This window comes from Blennius ocellaris (assembly GCF_963422515.1).
Source record: "Blennius ocellaris genome assembly, contig: SUPER_5_unloc_1, whole genome shotgun sequence".
NCBI classification, from domain to species: domain Eukaryota; kingdom Metazoa; phylum Chordata; class Actinopteri; order Blenniiformes; family Blenniidae; genus Blennius; species Blennius ocellaris.
In genome coordinates this window covers 269,436-283,586 of record NW_027662315.1, presented here as the reverse complement: position 1 = coordinate 283,586, position 14,151 = coordinate 269,436, and positions in this window count along the sequence as shown.

The following is a 14,151-nucleotide window of genomic DNA, read 5'->3' as shown; positions in this document are numbered from 1 at the left end:
ACGACGGAAACGAGATGAACGACGGAAACGATCTGAACGACTGAAACGATCTGAACGACTGAAACGATCTGAACGACGGAAACGATCTGAATGACTGAAACAATCTGAACGATGGAAACGAGATGAACGACGGAAACGAACTGAACGACGGAAACGAGGTGAACGACTGAAACGATCTGAACGACTGAAACGATCTGAACGACGGAAACGAGCTGAACGACAAACGATCTGAATGATGGAAACGATCTCATGACGGAAACGATCTGAACGACTGAAACAATCTGAACGACTGAAACGATCTGAACGACGGAAACGAGGTGAACGACGGAAACGAACTGAACGACTGAAACGATCTGAATGACGGAAACGAGGTGAACGACTGAAACGATCTGAACGACCGAAACGATCTGAAAGACCGAAACGATCTGAACGACGGAAACGAGGTGAACGACTGAAACGATCTGAACGACTGAAACGATCTGAACGACGGAAACGAGGTGAACGACTGAAACGATCTGAACGACTGAAACGATCTGAACGACGGAAACGAGGTGAACGACTGAAACGATCTGAAAAGACCGAAACGATCTGAACGACGGAAACGAGGTGAACGACTGAAACGATCTGAACGACTGAAACGAGCTGAACGACTGAAACGATCTGAACGACGGACACGAGGTGAACGACTGAAACGAGCTGAACGACTGAAACGATCTGAACGACGGAAACGAGGTGAACGACTGAAACGATCTGAACGACTGAAACGATCTGAACGACTGAAACGAGCTGAACGACAAACGATCTGAATGACGGAAACGATCTCATGACGGAAACGATCTGAACGACGGAAACGAGTTCGTTTCCGTCGTTGAACGACGGAAGAGATCTGAACGACTGAAACGATCTGAACGACGGAAACGAGCTGAACGACAAACGATCTGAATGACGGAAACGATCTCATGACGGAAACGATCTGAACGACGGAAACGAGATGAACGACGGAAACGAGCTGAACGACTGAAACGATCTGAACGACTGAAACGATCTGAACGACGGAAACGATCTGAACGACTGAAACGATCTGAACGACAAACGATCTGAACGACTGAAACGAGCTGAACGACAAACGATCTGAACGACGGACACGATCTGAACGACTGAAACGATCTGAACGACGGAAATGATCTGAACGACTGAAACGATCTGAACGACGGAAACGAGATGAACGACTGAAACGATCTGAACGACGGAAACGATCTGAACGACGGAAACGATCTGAACGACGGAAACGATCTGAACGACTGAAATGATCTGAACGACTGAAACGATCTGAACGACGGACACGAGGTGAACGACTGAAACGAGCTGAACGACTGAAACGATCTGAACGACCGAAACGATCTCATGACGGAAACGATCTGAACGACGGAAACGAGATGAACGACGGAAACGATCTGAACGACTGAAACGATCTGAACGATGGAAACGAGATGAACGACGGAAACGAACTGAACGACGGAAGAGATCTGAACGACTGAAACGATCTGAACGACGGAAACGAGATGAACGACTGAAACGATCTGAATGACGGAAACGATCTGAACGACAAACGATCTGAACGACTGAAACGAGCTGAACGACAAACGATCTGAACGACGGACACGATCTGAACGACTGAAACGATCTGAACGACGGAAACGATCTGAACGACGGAAACGAGATGAACGACGGAAACGATCTGAACGACGGAAACGAGCTGAACGACAAACGATCTGAACGACTGAAACCATCTGAACGACTGAAACGATCTGAACGACGGAAACGAGCTGAATGACGGAAACGATCTGAACGACCGAAACGATCTGAACGACGGAAACGACCTCATGACGGAAACGATCTGAACGACTGAAACGATCTGAACGACAGAAACGAGCTGAACGACAAACGATCTGAACGACTGAAACGAGCTGAATTACGGAAAAGAGCTGAACGACTGAAACGAGCTGAATTACGGAAACGATCTGAACGACTGAAACGATCTGAATGACGGTAAAGAGCTGAACGACTGAAACGATCTGAACGATTGAAACGATATGAACGACTGAAAAGAGCTGATCGACAAACGATCTGAATGACGGAAACGATCTGAACGACTGAAACGAGCTGAACAACTGAAAAGAGCTGATGAGGGAAACGATCTGAACGACAGAAACGATCTGAACGACGGAAACGATCTGAACGACGGAAACGAACTGAAAGACTGAAACGATCTGAAAAACAGAAGAGATCTGAACGACCGAAACGATCTGAACGACGGAAACGAGGTGAACGACTGAAACGATCTGAACGACCGAAACGATCTGAACGACTGAAACGATCCAAACGACGGAAACGATCTGAACGACCGAAACGATCTCATGACGGAAACGATCTGAACGACGGAAATGAGATGAACGACGAAAACGATCTGAACGACGGAAACGAGGTGAACGACGGAAACGAACTGAACGACTGAAACGATCTGAATGACGGAAACGAGGTGAACGACTGAAACGATCTGAACGACCGAAACGATCTGAAAGACCGAAACGATCTGAACGACGGAAACGAGGTGAACGACTGAAACGATCTGAACGACTGAAACGATCTGAACGACGGAAACGAGGTGAACGACTGAAACGATCTGAAAAGACCGAAACGATCTGAACGACGGAAACGAGGTGAACGACTGAAACGATCTGAACGACTGAAACGAGCTGAACGACTGAAACGATCTGAACGACGGACACGAGGTGAACGACTGAAACGAGCTGAACGACTGAAACGATCTGAACGACGGAAACGAGGTGAACGACTGAAACGATCTGAACGACTGAAACGATCTGAACGACGGAAACGAGCTGAACGACAAACGATCTGAATGACGGAAACGATCTCATGACGGAAACGATCTGAACGACGGAAACGAACTGAACGACGGAAGAGATCTGAACGACTGAAACGATCTGAACGACGGAAACGAGCTGAACGACAAACGATCTGAATGACGGAAACGATCTCATGACGGAAACGATCTGAACGACGGAAACGAGATGAACGACGGAAACGATCTGAACGACTGAAACGATCTGAACGACGGAAACGATCTGAACGACGGAAACGATCTGAACGACGGAAACGATCTGAACGACTGAAACGATCTGAACGACGGAAACGAGATGAACGACTGAAACGATCTGAATGACGGAAACGAGATGAACGACGGAAACGATCTGAACGACGGAAACGATCTGAACGACGGAAACGATCTGAACGACTGAAATGATCTGAACGACTGAAACGATCTGAACGACGGACACGAGGTGAACGACTGAAACGAGCTGAATGACTGAAACGATCTGAACGACCGAAACGAGGTGAACGACTGAAACGATCTGAACGACTGAAACGATCTGAACGACGGAAACGATCTCATGACGGAAACGATCTGAACGACGGAAACGAGATGAACGACGGAAACGATCTGAACGACTGAAACGATCTGAACGACGGAAACGAGCTGAACGACTGAAACGATCTGAACGACTGAAACGATCTGAACGACGGAAACGATCTGAACGACTGAAATGAGCTGAACGACGGAAACGAGCTGAACAACGGAAACGAGCTGATGAGGGAAACGATCTGAACGACGGAAACGAGCTGAACAACGGAAACGAGCTGATGAGGGAAACGATCTAAACGACTGAAACGATCTGAACGACTGAAACGATCTGAACGACGGAAACGATCTGAACGACGGACACGAGGTGAACGACTGAAACGAGCTGAACGACTGAAACGATCTGAACGACGGAAACGAGGTGAACGACTGAAACGATCTGAACGACTGAAACGATCTGAACGACGGAAACGAGCTGAACGACAAACGATCTGAATGACGGAAACGATCTCATGACGGAAACGATCTGAACGACGGAAACGAACTGAACGACGGAAGAGATCTGAACGACTGAAACGATCTGAACGACGGAAACGAGCTGAACGACAAACGATCTGAATGACGGAAACGATCTCATGACGGAAACGATCTGAACGACGGAAACGAGATGAACGACGGAAACGATCTGAACGACTGAAACGATCTGAACGACGGAAACGATCTGAACGACGGAAACGATCTGAACGACGGAAACGATCTGAACGACTGAAACGATCTGAATGACGGAAACGATCTCATGACGGAAACGATCTGAACGACGGAAACGAGATGAACGACGGAAACGATCTGAACGACTGAAACGATCTGAACGACGGAAACGATCTGAACGACGGAAACGATCTGAACGACGGAAACGATCTGAACGACTGAAACGATCTGAACGACGGAAACGAGATGAACGACTGAAACGATCTGAATGACGGAAACGAGATGAACGACGGAAACGATCTGAACGACGGAAACGATCTGAACGACGGAAACGATCTGAACGACTGAAATGATCTGAACGACTGAAACGATCTGAACGACGGACACGAGGTGAACGACTGAAACGAGCTGAATGACTGAAACGATCTGAACGACCGAAACGAGGTGAACGACTGAAACGATCTGAACGACTGAAACGATCTGAACGACGGAAACGATCTCATGACGGAAACGATCTGAACGACGGAAACGAGATGAACGACGGAAACGATCTGAACGACTGAAACGATCTGAACGACGGAAACGAGCTGAACGACTGAAACGATCTGAACGACTGAAACGATCTGAACGACGGAAACGATCTGAACGACTGAAATGAGCTGAACGACGGAAACGAGCTGAACAACGGAAACGAGCTGATGAGGGAAACGATCTGAACGACGGAAACGAGCTGAACAACGGAAACGAGCTGATGAGGGAAACGATCTAAACGACTGAAACGATCTGAACGACTGAAACGATCTGAACGACGGAAACGATCTGAACGACGGACACGAGGTGAACGACTGAAACGAGCTGAACGACTGAAACGATCTGAACGACGGAAACGAGGTGAACGACTGAAACGATCTGAACGACTGAAACGATCTGAACGACGGAAACGAGCTGAACGACAAACGATCTGAATGACGGAAACGATCTCATGACGGAAACGATCTGAACGACGGAAACGAACTGAACGACGGAAGAGATCTGAACGACTGAAACGATCTGAACGACGGAAACGAGCTGAACGACAAACGATCTGAATGACGGAAACGATCTCATGACGGAAACGATCTGAACGACGGAAACGAGATGAACGACGGAAACGATCTGAACGACTGAAACGATCTGAACGACGGAAACGATCTGAACGACGGAAACGATCTGAACGACGGAAACGATCTGAACGACTGAAACGATCTGAACGACGGAAACGAGATGAACGACTGAAACGATCTGAATGACGGAAACGAGATGAACGACGGAAACGATCTGAACGACGGAAACGATCTGAACGACGGAAACGATCTGAACGACTGAAATGATCTGAACGACTGAAACGATCTGAACGACGGACACGAGGTGAACGACTGAAACGAGCTGAATGACTGAAACGATCTGAACGACCGAAACGAGGTGAACGACTGAAACGATCTGAACGACTGAAACGATCTGAACGACGGAAACGATCTCATGACGGAAACGATCTGAACGACGGAAACGAGATGAACGACGGAAACGATCTGAACGACTGAAACGATCTGAACGACGGAAACGAGCTGAACGACAAACGATCTGAATGACGGAAACGATCTCATGACGGAAACGATCTGAACGACGGAAACGAACTGAACGACGGAAGAGATCTGAACGACTGAAACGATCTGAACGACGGAAACGAGCTGAACGACTGAAACGATCTGAACGACGGAAACGAGCTGAACGACTGAAACGATCTGAACGACGGACACGAGGTGAACGACTGAAACGAGCTGAACGACTGAAACGATCTGAACGACGGAAACGAGGTGAACGACTGAAACGATCTGAACGACTGAAACGATCTGAACGACGGAAATGAGCTGAACGACAAACGATCTGAATGACGGAAACGATCTCATGACGGAAACGATCTGAACGACGGAAACGAACTGAACGACGGAAGAGATCTGAACGACTGAAACGATCTGAACGACGGAAACGAGCTGAACGACAAACGATCTGAATGACGGAAACGATCTCATGACGGAAACGATCTGAACGACGGAAACGAGATGAACGACGGAAACGATCTGAACGACTGAAACGATCTGAACGACGGAAACGATCTGAACGACGGAAACGATCTGAACGACGGAAACGATCTGAACGACTGAAACGATCTGAACGACGGAAACGAGATGAACGACTGAAACGATCTGAATGACGGAAACGAGATGAACGACGGAAACGATCTGAACGACGGAAACGATCTGAACGACGGAAACGATCTGAACGACTGAAATGATCTGAACGACTGAAACGATCTGAACGACGGACACGAGGTGAACGACTGAAACGAGCTGAATGACTGAAACGATCTGAACGACCGAAACGAGGTGAACGACTGAAACGATCTGAACGACTGAAACGATCTGAACGACGGAAACGATCTCATGACGGAAACGATCTGAACGACGGAAACGAGGTGAACGACTGAAACGATCTGAAAAGACCGAAACGATCTGAACGACGGAAACGAGGTGAACGACTGAAACGATCTGAACGACTGAAACGAGCTGAACGACTGAAACGATCTGAACGACGGACACGAGGTGAACGACTGAAACGAGCTGAACGACTGAAACGATCTGAACGACGGAAACGAGGTGAACGACTGAAACGATCTGAACGACTGAAACGATCTGAACGACGGAAACGAGCTGAACGACAAACGATCTGAATGACGGAAACGATCTCATGACGGAAACGATCTGAACGACGGAAACGAACTGAACGACGGAAGAGATCTGAACGACTGAAACGATCTGAACGACGGAAACGAGCTGAACGACAAACGATCTGAATGACGGAAACGATCTCATGACGGAAACGATCTGAACGACGGAAACGAGATGAACGACGGAAACGATCTGAACGACTGAAACGATCTGAACGACGGAAACGATCTGAACGACGGAAACGATCTGAACGACGGAAACGATCTGAACGACTGAAACGATCTGAACGACGGAAACGAGATGAACGACTGAAACGATCTGAATGACGGAAACGAGATGAACGACGGAAACGATCTGAACGACGGAAACGATCTGAACGACGGAAACGATCTGAACGACTGAAATGATCTGAACGACTGAAACGATCTGAACGACGGACACGAGGTGAACGACTGAAACGAGCTGAATGACTGAAACGATCTGAACGACCGAAACGAGGTGAACGACTGAAACGATCTGAACGACTGAAACGATCTGAACGACGGAAACGATCTCATGACGGAAACGATCTGAACGACGGAAACGAGATGAACGACGGAAACGATCTGAACGACTGAAACGATCTGAACGACGGAAACGAGCTGAACGACTGAAACGATCTGAACGACTGAAACGATCTGAACGACGGAAACGATCTGAACGACTGAAATGAGCTGAACGACGGAAACGAGCTGATGAGGGAAACGATCTGAACGACGGAAACGAGCTGAACAACGGAAACGAGCTGATGAGGGAAACGATCTAAACGACTGAAACGATCTGAACGACTGAAACGATCTGAACGACGGAAACGATCTGAACGACGGAAACGAGCTGATGAGGGAAACGAGCTGAACGACTGAAACGATCTGAACGACTGAAACGATCTGATGAGGGAAACGATATGAACGACGGAAAAGAGCTGATGAGGGAAACGATATGAACGACGGAAACGATCTGAACAACGGAAAAGAGCTGATGAGGGAAACGAGCTGAACAACGGAAAAGAGCTGATGAGGGAAACGAGCTGAACGACTGAAACGATCTGAACGACTGAAACGATCTGATGAGGGAAACGATATGAACGACGGAAAAGAGCTGATGAGGGAAACGATATGAACGATGGAAACGAGCTGAACAACGGAAACGAGCTGATGAGGGAAACGAGCTGAACAACGGAAACGAGCTGATGAGGGAAACGATCTGAACGCCGGAAACGATCTGAACGACTGAAAAGAGCTGAACTACTGAAACGATCTGAACGACGGAAAAGAGCTGATGAGGGAAACGATATGAACGACGGAAACGATTTGAACGACTGAAACGAGCTGAACGACTGAAACGAGCTGAACGACTGAAAAGAGCTGAACGACTGAAACGATCTGAACGACGGAAAAGAGCTGATGAGGGAAACGATATGAACGACGGAAACGATCTGAACGACAGAAACGAGCTGAACGACTGAAACGAGCAAAACGACTGAAAAGAGCTGAACGACGGAAACGATCTGAACGACGGAAACGAGATGAACGACCTAAACGATCTGAACGACCGAAACGATCTGATCGACGGAAAAGAGATGAACGACTGAAACGATCTGAAAGACGGAAACGAGCTGAATGATGGAAACGATCTGAACGACCGAAACGATCTGAACGACGGAAACGACCTCATGACGGAAACGATCTGAACGACTGAAACGATCTGAACGACAGAAACGAGCTGAACGACAAACGATCTGAACGACTGAAACGAGCTGAATTACGGAAAAGAGCTGAACGACAAACGATCTGAACGACGGAAACGATCTGAACGACGGAAACGATCTGAACGACAGAAACGATCTGAACGACGGAAACGAGCTGAATTACGGAAACGATCTTAACGACTGAAACGTTCTGAATGACGGAAACGATCTGAACGACGGAAAAGAGCTGATGAGGGAAACGATCTGAAACGATCTGAACGACGGAAACGATCTGAACGACTGAAACGAGCTGAATTACGGAAACGATCTGAACGACTGAAACGATCTGAATGACGGTAAAGAGCTGAACGACTGAAACGATCTGAACGACTGAAACGAGCTGAACGATGGGAACGATATGAACGACTGAAAAGAGCTGAACGACTGAAACGATCTGAACGACTGAAAAGAGCTGATGAGGGAAACGATCTGAACGACGGAAACGATCTGAACGACGGAAACGATCTGAACGACTGAAACGATCTGAACGACAGAAACGAGCTGAACGACAAACGATCTAAACGACAGAAACGATCTGAACGACGGAAACGAGCTGAATTACGGAAACGATCCGAACGACTGAAACGTTTTGAATGACGGAAACGATCTGAACGACGGAAAAGAGCTGATGAGGGAAACGATCTGAACGACTGAAACGATCTGAACGACTGAAACGATCTGAACGACGGAAGCGATCTGAACGACGGAAAAGAGCTGATGAGGGAAACGATCTGAACGACTGAAACGATCTGAACGACTGAAACGATCTGAACGACTGAAACGATCTGAACGACTAAAACGAGCTGAACGACTGAAGCGATCTGAACGACGGAAACGAGGTGAACGACTGAAACGATCTGAACGACTGAAACGATCTGAACGACGGAAACGAGCTGAACGACAAACGATCTGAATGACGGAAACGATCTGAACGACTGAAACGATCTGAACGACCGAAGCGATCTCATGACGGAAACGATCTGAACGACGGAAACGAGATGAACGACGGAAACGATCTGAATGACGGAAACAATCTGAACGACTGAAACGAGCTGAACGACGGAAACGATCTGAACGACGGAAACGAGATGAACGACCTAAACGATCTGAACGACGGAAACGAGCTGAACAACGGAAACGAGCTGATGAGGGAAACGAGCTGAACGACAAACGATCTGAATGACGGACACGATCTGAACGACTGAAACGATCTGAACGACGGAAACGATCTGAACGACTGAAACGATCTGAACGACGGAAACGAGATGAACGACTGAAACGATCTGAACGACGGAAACGAGATGAACGACGGAAACGATCTGAACGACGGAAACGATCTGAACGACGGAAACGATCTGAACGACTGAAATGATCTGAACGACTGAAACGATCTGAACGACGGACACGAGGTGAACGACTGAAACGAGCTGAACGACTGAAACGATCTGAACGACCGAAACGAGGTGAACGACTGAAACGATCTGAACGACTGAAACGATCTGAACGACGGAAACGATCTCATGACGGAAACGATCTGAACGACGGAAACGAGATGAACGACGGAAACGATCTGAACGACTGAAACGATCTGAACGACGGAAACGAGCTGAACGACTGAAACGATCTGAACGACTGAAACGATCTGAACGACGGAAACGATCTGAACGACTGAAATGAGCTGAACGACGGAAACGATCTGAACAACGGAAAAGAGCTGATGAGGGAAACGATCTGAACGACGGAAACGAGCTGAACAACGGAAACGAGCTGATGAGGGAAACGATCTGAACGACTGAAACGATCTGAACGACTGAAACGATCTGAACGACGGAAACGATCTGAACGACGGAAACGAGCTGATGAGGGAAACGAGCTGAACGACTGAAACGATCTGAACGACTGAAACGATCTGATGAGGGAAACGATCTGAACAACGGAAAAGAGCTGATGAGGGAAACGATATGAACGACGGAAACGATCTGAACAACGGAAAAGAGCTGATGAGGGAAACGAGCTGAACAACGGAAAAGAGCTGATGAGGGAAACGAGCTGAACGACTGAAACGATCTGAACGACTGAAACGATCTGATGAGGGAAACGATATGAACGACGGAAAAGAGCTGATGAGGGAAACGATATGAACGATGGAAACGAGCTGAACAACGGAAACGAGCTGATGAGGGAAACGAGCTGAACAACGGAAACGAGCTGATGAGGGAAACGATCTGAACGCCGGAAACGATCTGAACGACTGAAAAGAGCTGAACTACTGAAACGATCTGAACGACGGAAAAGAGCTGATGAGGGAAACGATATGAACGACGGAAACGATTTGAACGACTGAAACGAGCTGAACGACTGAAACGAGCTGAACGACTGAAAAGAGCTGAACGACTGAAACGATCTGAACGACGGAAAAGAGCTGATGAGGGAAACGATATGAACGACGGAAACGATCTGAACGACAGAAACGAGCTGAACGACTGAAACGAGCAAAACGACTGAAAAGAGCTGAACGACGGAAACGATCTGAACGACGGAAACGAGATGAACGACCTAAACGATCTGAACGACCGAAACGATCTGATCGACGGAAAAGAGATGAACGACTGAAACGATCTGAAAGACGGAAACGAGCTGAATGATGGAAACGATCTGAACGACCGAAACGATCTGAACGACGGAAACGACCTCATGACGGAAACGATCTGAACGACTGAAACGATCTGAACGACAGAAACGAGCTGAACGACAAACGATCTGAACGACTGAAACGAGCTGAATTACGGAAAAGAGCTGAACGACAAACGATCTGAACGACGGAAACGATCTGAACGACGGAAACGATCTGAACGACTGAAACGATCTGAATGACGGAAACGATCTGAACGACTGAAACGATCTGAACGACCGAAGCGATCTCATGACGGAAACGATCTGAACGACGGAAACGAGATGAACGACGGAAACGATCTGAATGACGGAAACAATCTGAACGACTGAAACGAGCTGAACGACGGAAACGATCTGAACGACGGAAACGAGATGAACGACCTAAACGATCTGAACGACGGAAACGAGCTGAACAACGGAAACGAGCTGATGAGGGAAACGAGCTGAACGACAAACGATCTGAATGACGGACACGATCTGAACGACTGAAACGATCTGAACGACGGAAACGATCTGAACGACTGAAACGATCTGAACGACGGAAACGAGATGAACGACTGAAACGATCTGAACGACGGAAACGAGATGAACGACGGAAACGATCTGAACGACGGAAACGATCTGAACGACGGAAACGATCTGAACGACTGAAATGATCTGAACGACTGAAACGATCTGAACGACGGACACGAGGTGAACGACTGAAACGAGCTGAACGACTGAAACGATCTGAACGACCGAAACGAGGTGAACGACTGAAACGATCTGAACGACTGAAACGATCTGAACGACGGAAACGATCTCATGACGGAAACGATCTGAACGACGGAAACGAGATGAACGACGGAAACGATCTGAACGACTGAAACGATCTGAACGACGGAAACGAGCTGAACGACTGAAACGATCTGAACGACTGAAACGATCTGAACGACGGAAACGATCTAAACGACTGAAATGAGCTGAACGACGGAAACGATCTGAACAACGGAAAAGAGCTGATGAGGGAAACGATCTGAACGACGGAAACGAGCTGAACAACGGAAACGAGCTGATGAGGGAAACGATCTGAACGACTGAAACGATCTGAACGACTGAAACGATCTGAACGACGGAAACGATCTGAACGACGGAAACGAGCTGATGAGGGAAACGAGCTGAACGACTGAAACGATCTGAACGACTGAAACGATCTGATGAGGGAAACGATATGAACGACGGAAAAGAGCTGATGAGGGAAACGATATGAACGACGGAAACGATCTGAACAACGGAAAAGAGCTGATGAGGGAAACGAGCTGAACAACGGAAAAGAGCTGATGAGGGAAACGAGCTGAACGACTGAAACGATCTGAACGACTGAAACGATCTGAACGACGGAAACGATTTGAACGACTGAAACGATCTGAACGACGGAAACGATCTGAACGACTGAAACGATCTGATGAGGGAAACGATATGAACGACGGAAAAGAGCTGATGAGGGAAACGATATGAACGACGGAAACGATCTGAACAACGGAAAAGAGCTGATGAGGGAAACGATCTGAACAACGGAAAAGAGCTGATGAGGGAAACGAGCTGAACAACGGAAACGAGCTGATGAGGGAAACGATCTGAACGCCGGAAACGATCTGAACGACTGAAAAGAGCTGAACTACTGAAACGATCTGAACGACGGAAAAGAGCTGATGAGGGAAACGATTTGAACGACGGAAACGATTTGAACGACTGAAACGAGCTGAACGACTGAAACGAGCTGAACGACTGAAACGATCTGAACGACTGAAACGATCTGAACGACTGAAATGATCTGAACGACTGAAACGATCTGAACGACGGACACGAGGTGAACGACTGAAACGAGCTGAACGACTGAAACGATCTGAACGACCGAAACGAGGTGAACGACTGAAACGATCTGAACGACTGAAACGATCTGAACGACGGAAACGATCTCATGACGGAAACGATCTGAACGACGGAAACGAGATGAACGACGGAAACGATCTGAACGACTGAAACGATCTGAACGACGGAAACGAGCTGAACGACTGAAACGATCTGAACGACTGAAACGATCTGAACGACGGAAACGATCTGAACGACTGAAATGAGCTGAACGACGGAAACGATCTGAACAACGGAAAAGAGCTGATGAGGGAAACGATCTGAACGACGGAAACGAGCTGAACAACGGAAACGAGCTGATGAGGGAAACGATCTGAACGACTGAAACGATCTGAACGACTGAAACGATCTGAACGACGGAAACGATCTGAACGACGGAAACGAGCTGATGAAGGAAACGAGCTGAACGACAGAAACGATCTGAACGACAGAAACGATCTGAACGACGGAAACGATCTGAACGACGGAAACGAGCTGAACAACGGAAACGAGCTGATGAGGGAAACGAGCTGAACAACGGAAACGAGCTGATGAGGGAAACGATCTGAACGACTGAAACGATCTGAACGACTGAAACGATCTGAACGACGGAAACGATCTGAACGACGGAAATGAGCTGATGAGGGAAACGATATGAACGACGGAAAAGAGCTGATGAGGGAAACGATATGAACGACGGAAACGATCTGAACAACGGAAAAGAGCTGATGAGGGAAACGAGCTGAACAACGGAAAAGAGCTGATGAGGGAAACGAGCTGAACGACTGAAACGATCTGAACGACTGAAACGATCTGATGAGGGAAACGATATGAACGACGGAAAAGAGCTGATGAGGGAAACGATATGAACGATGGAAACGAGCTGA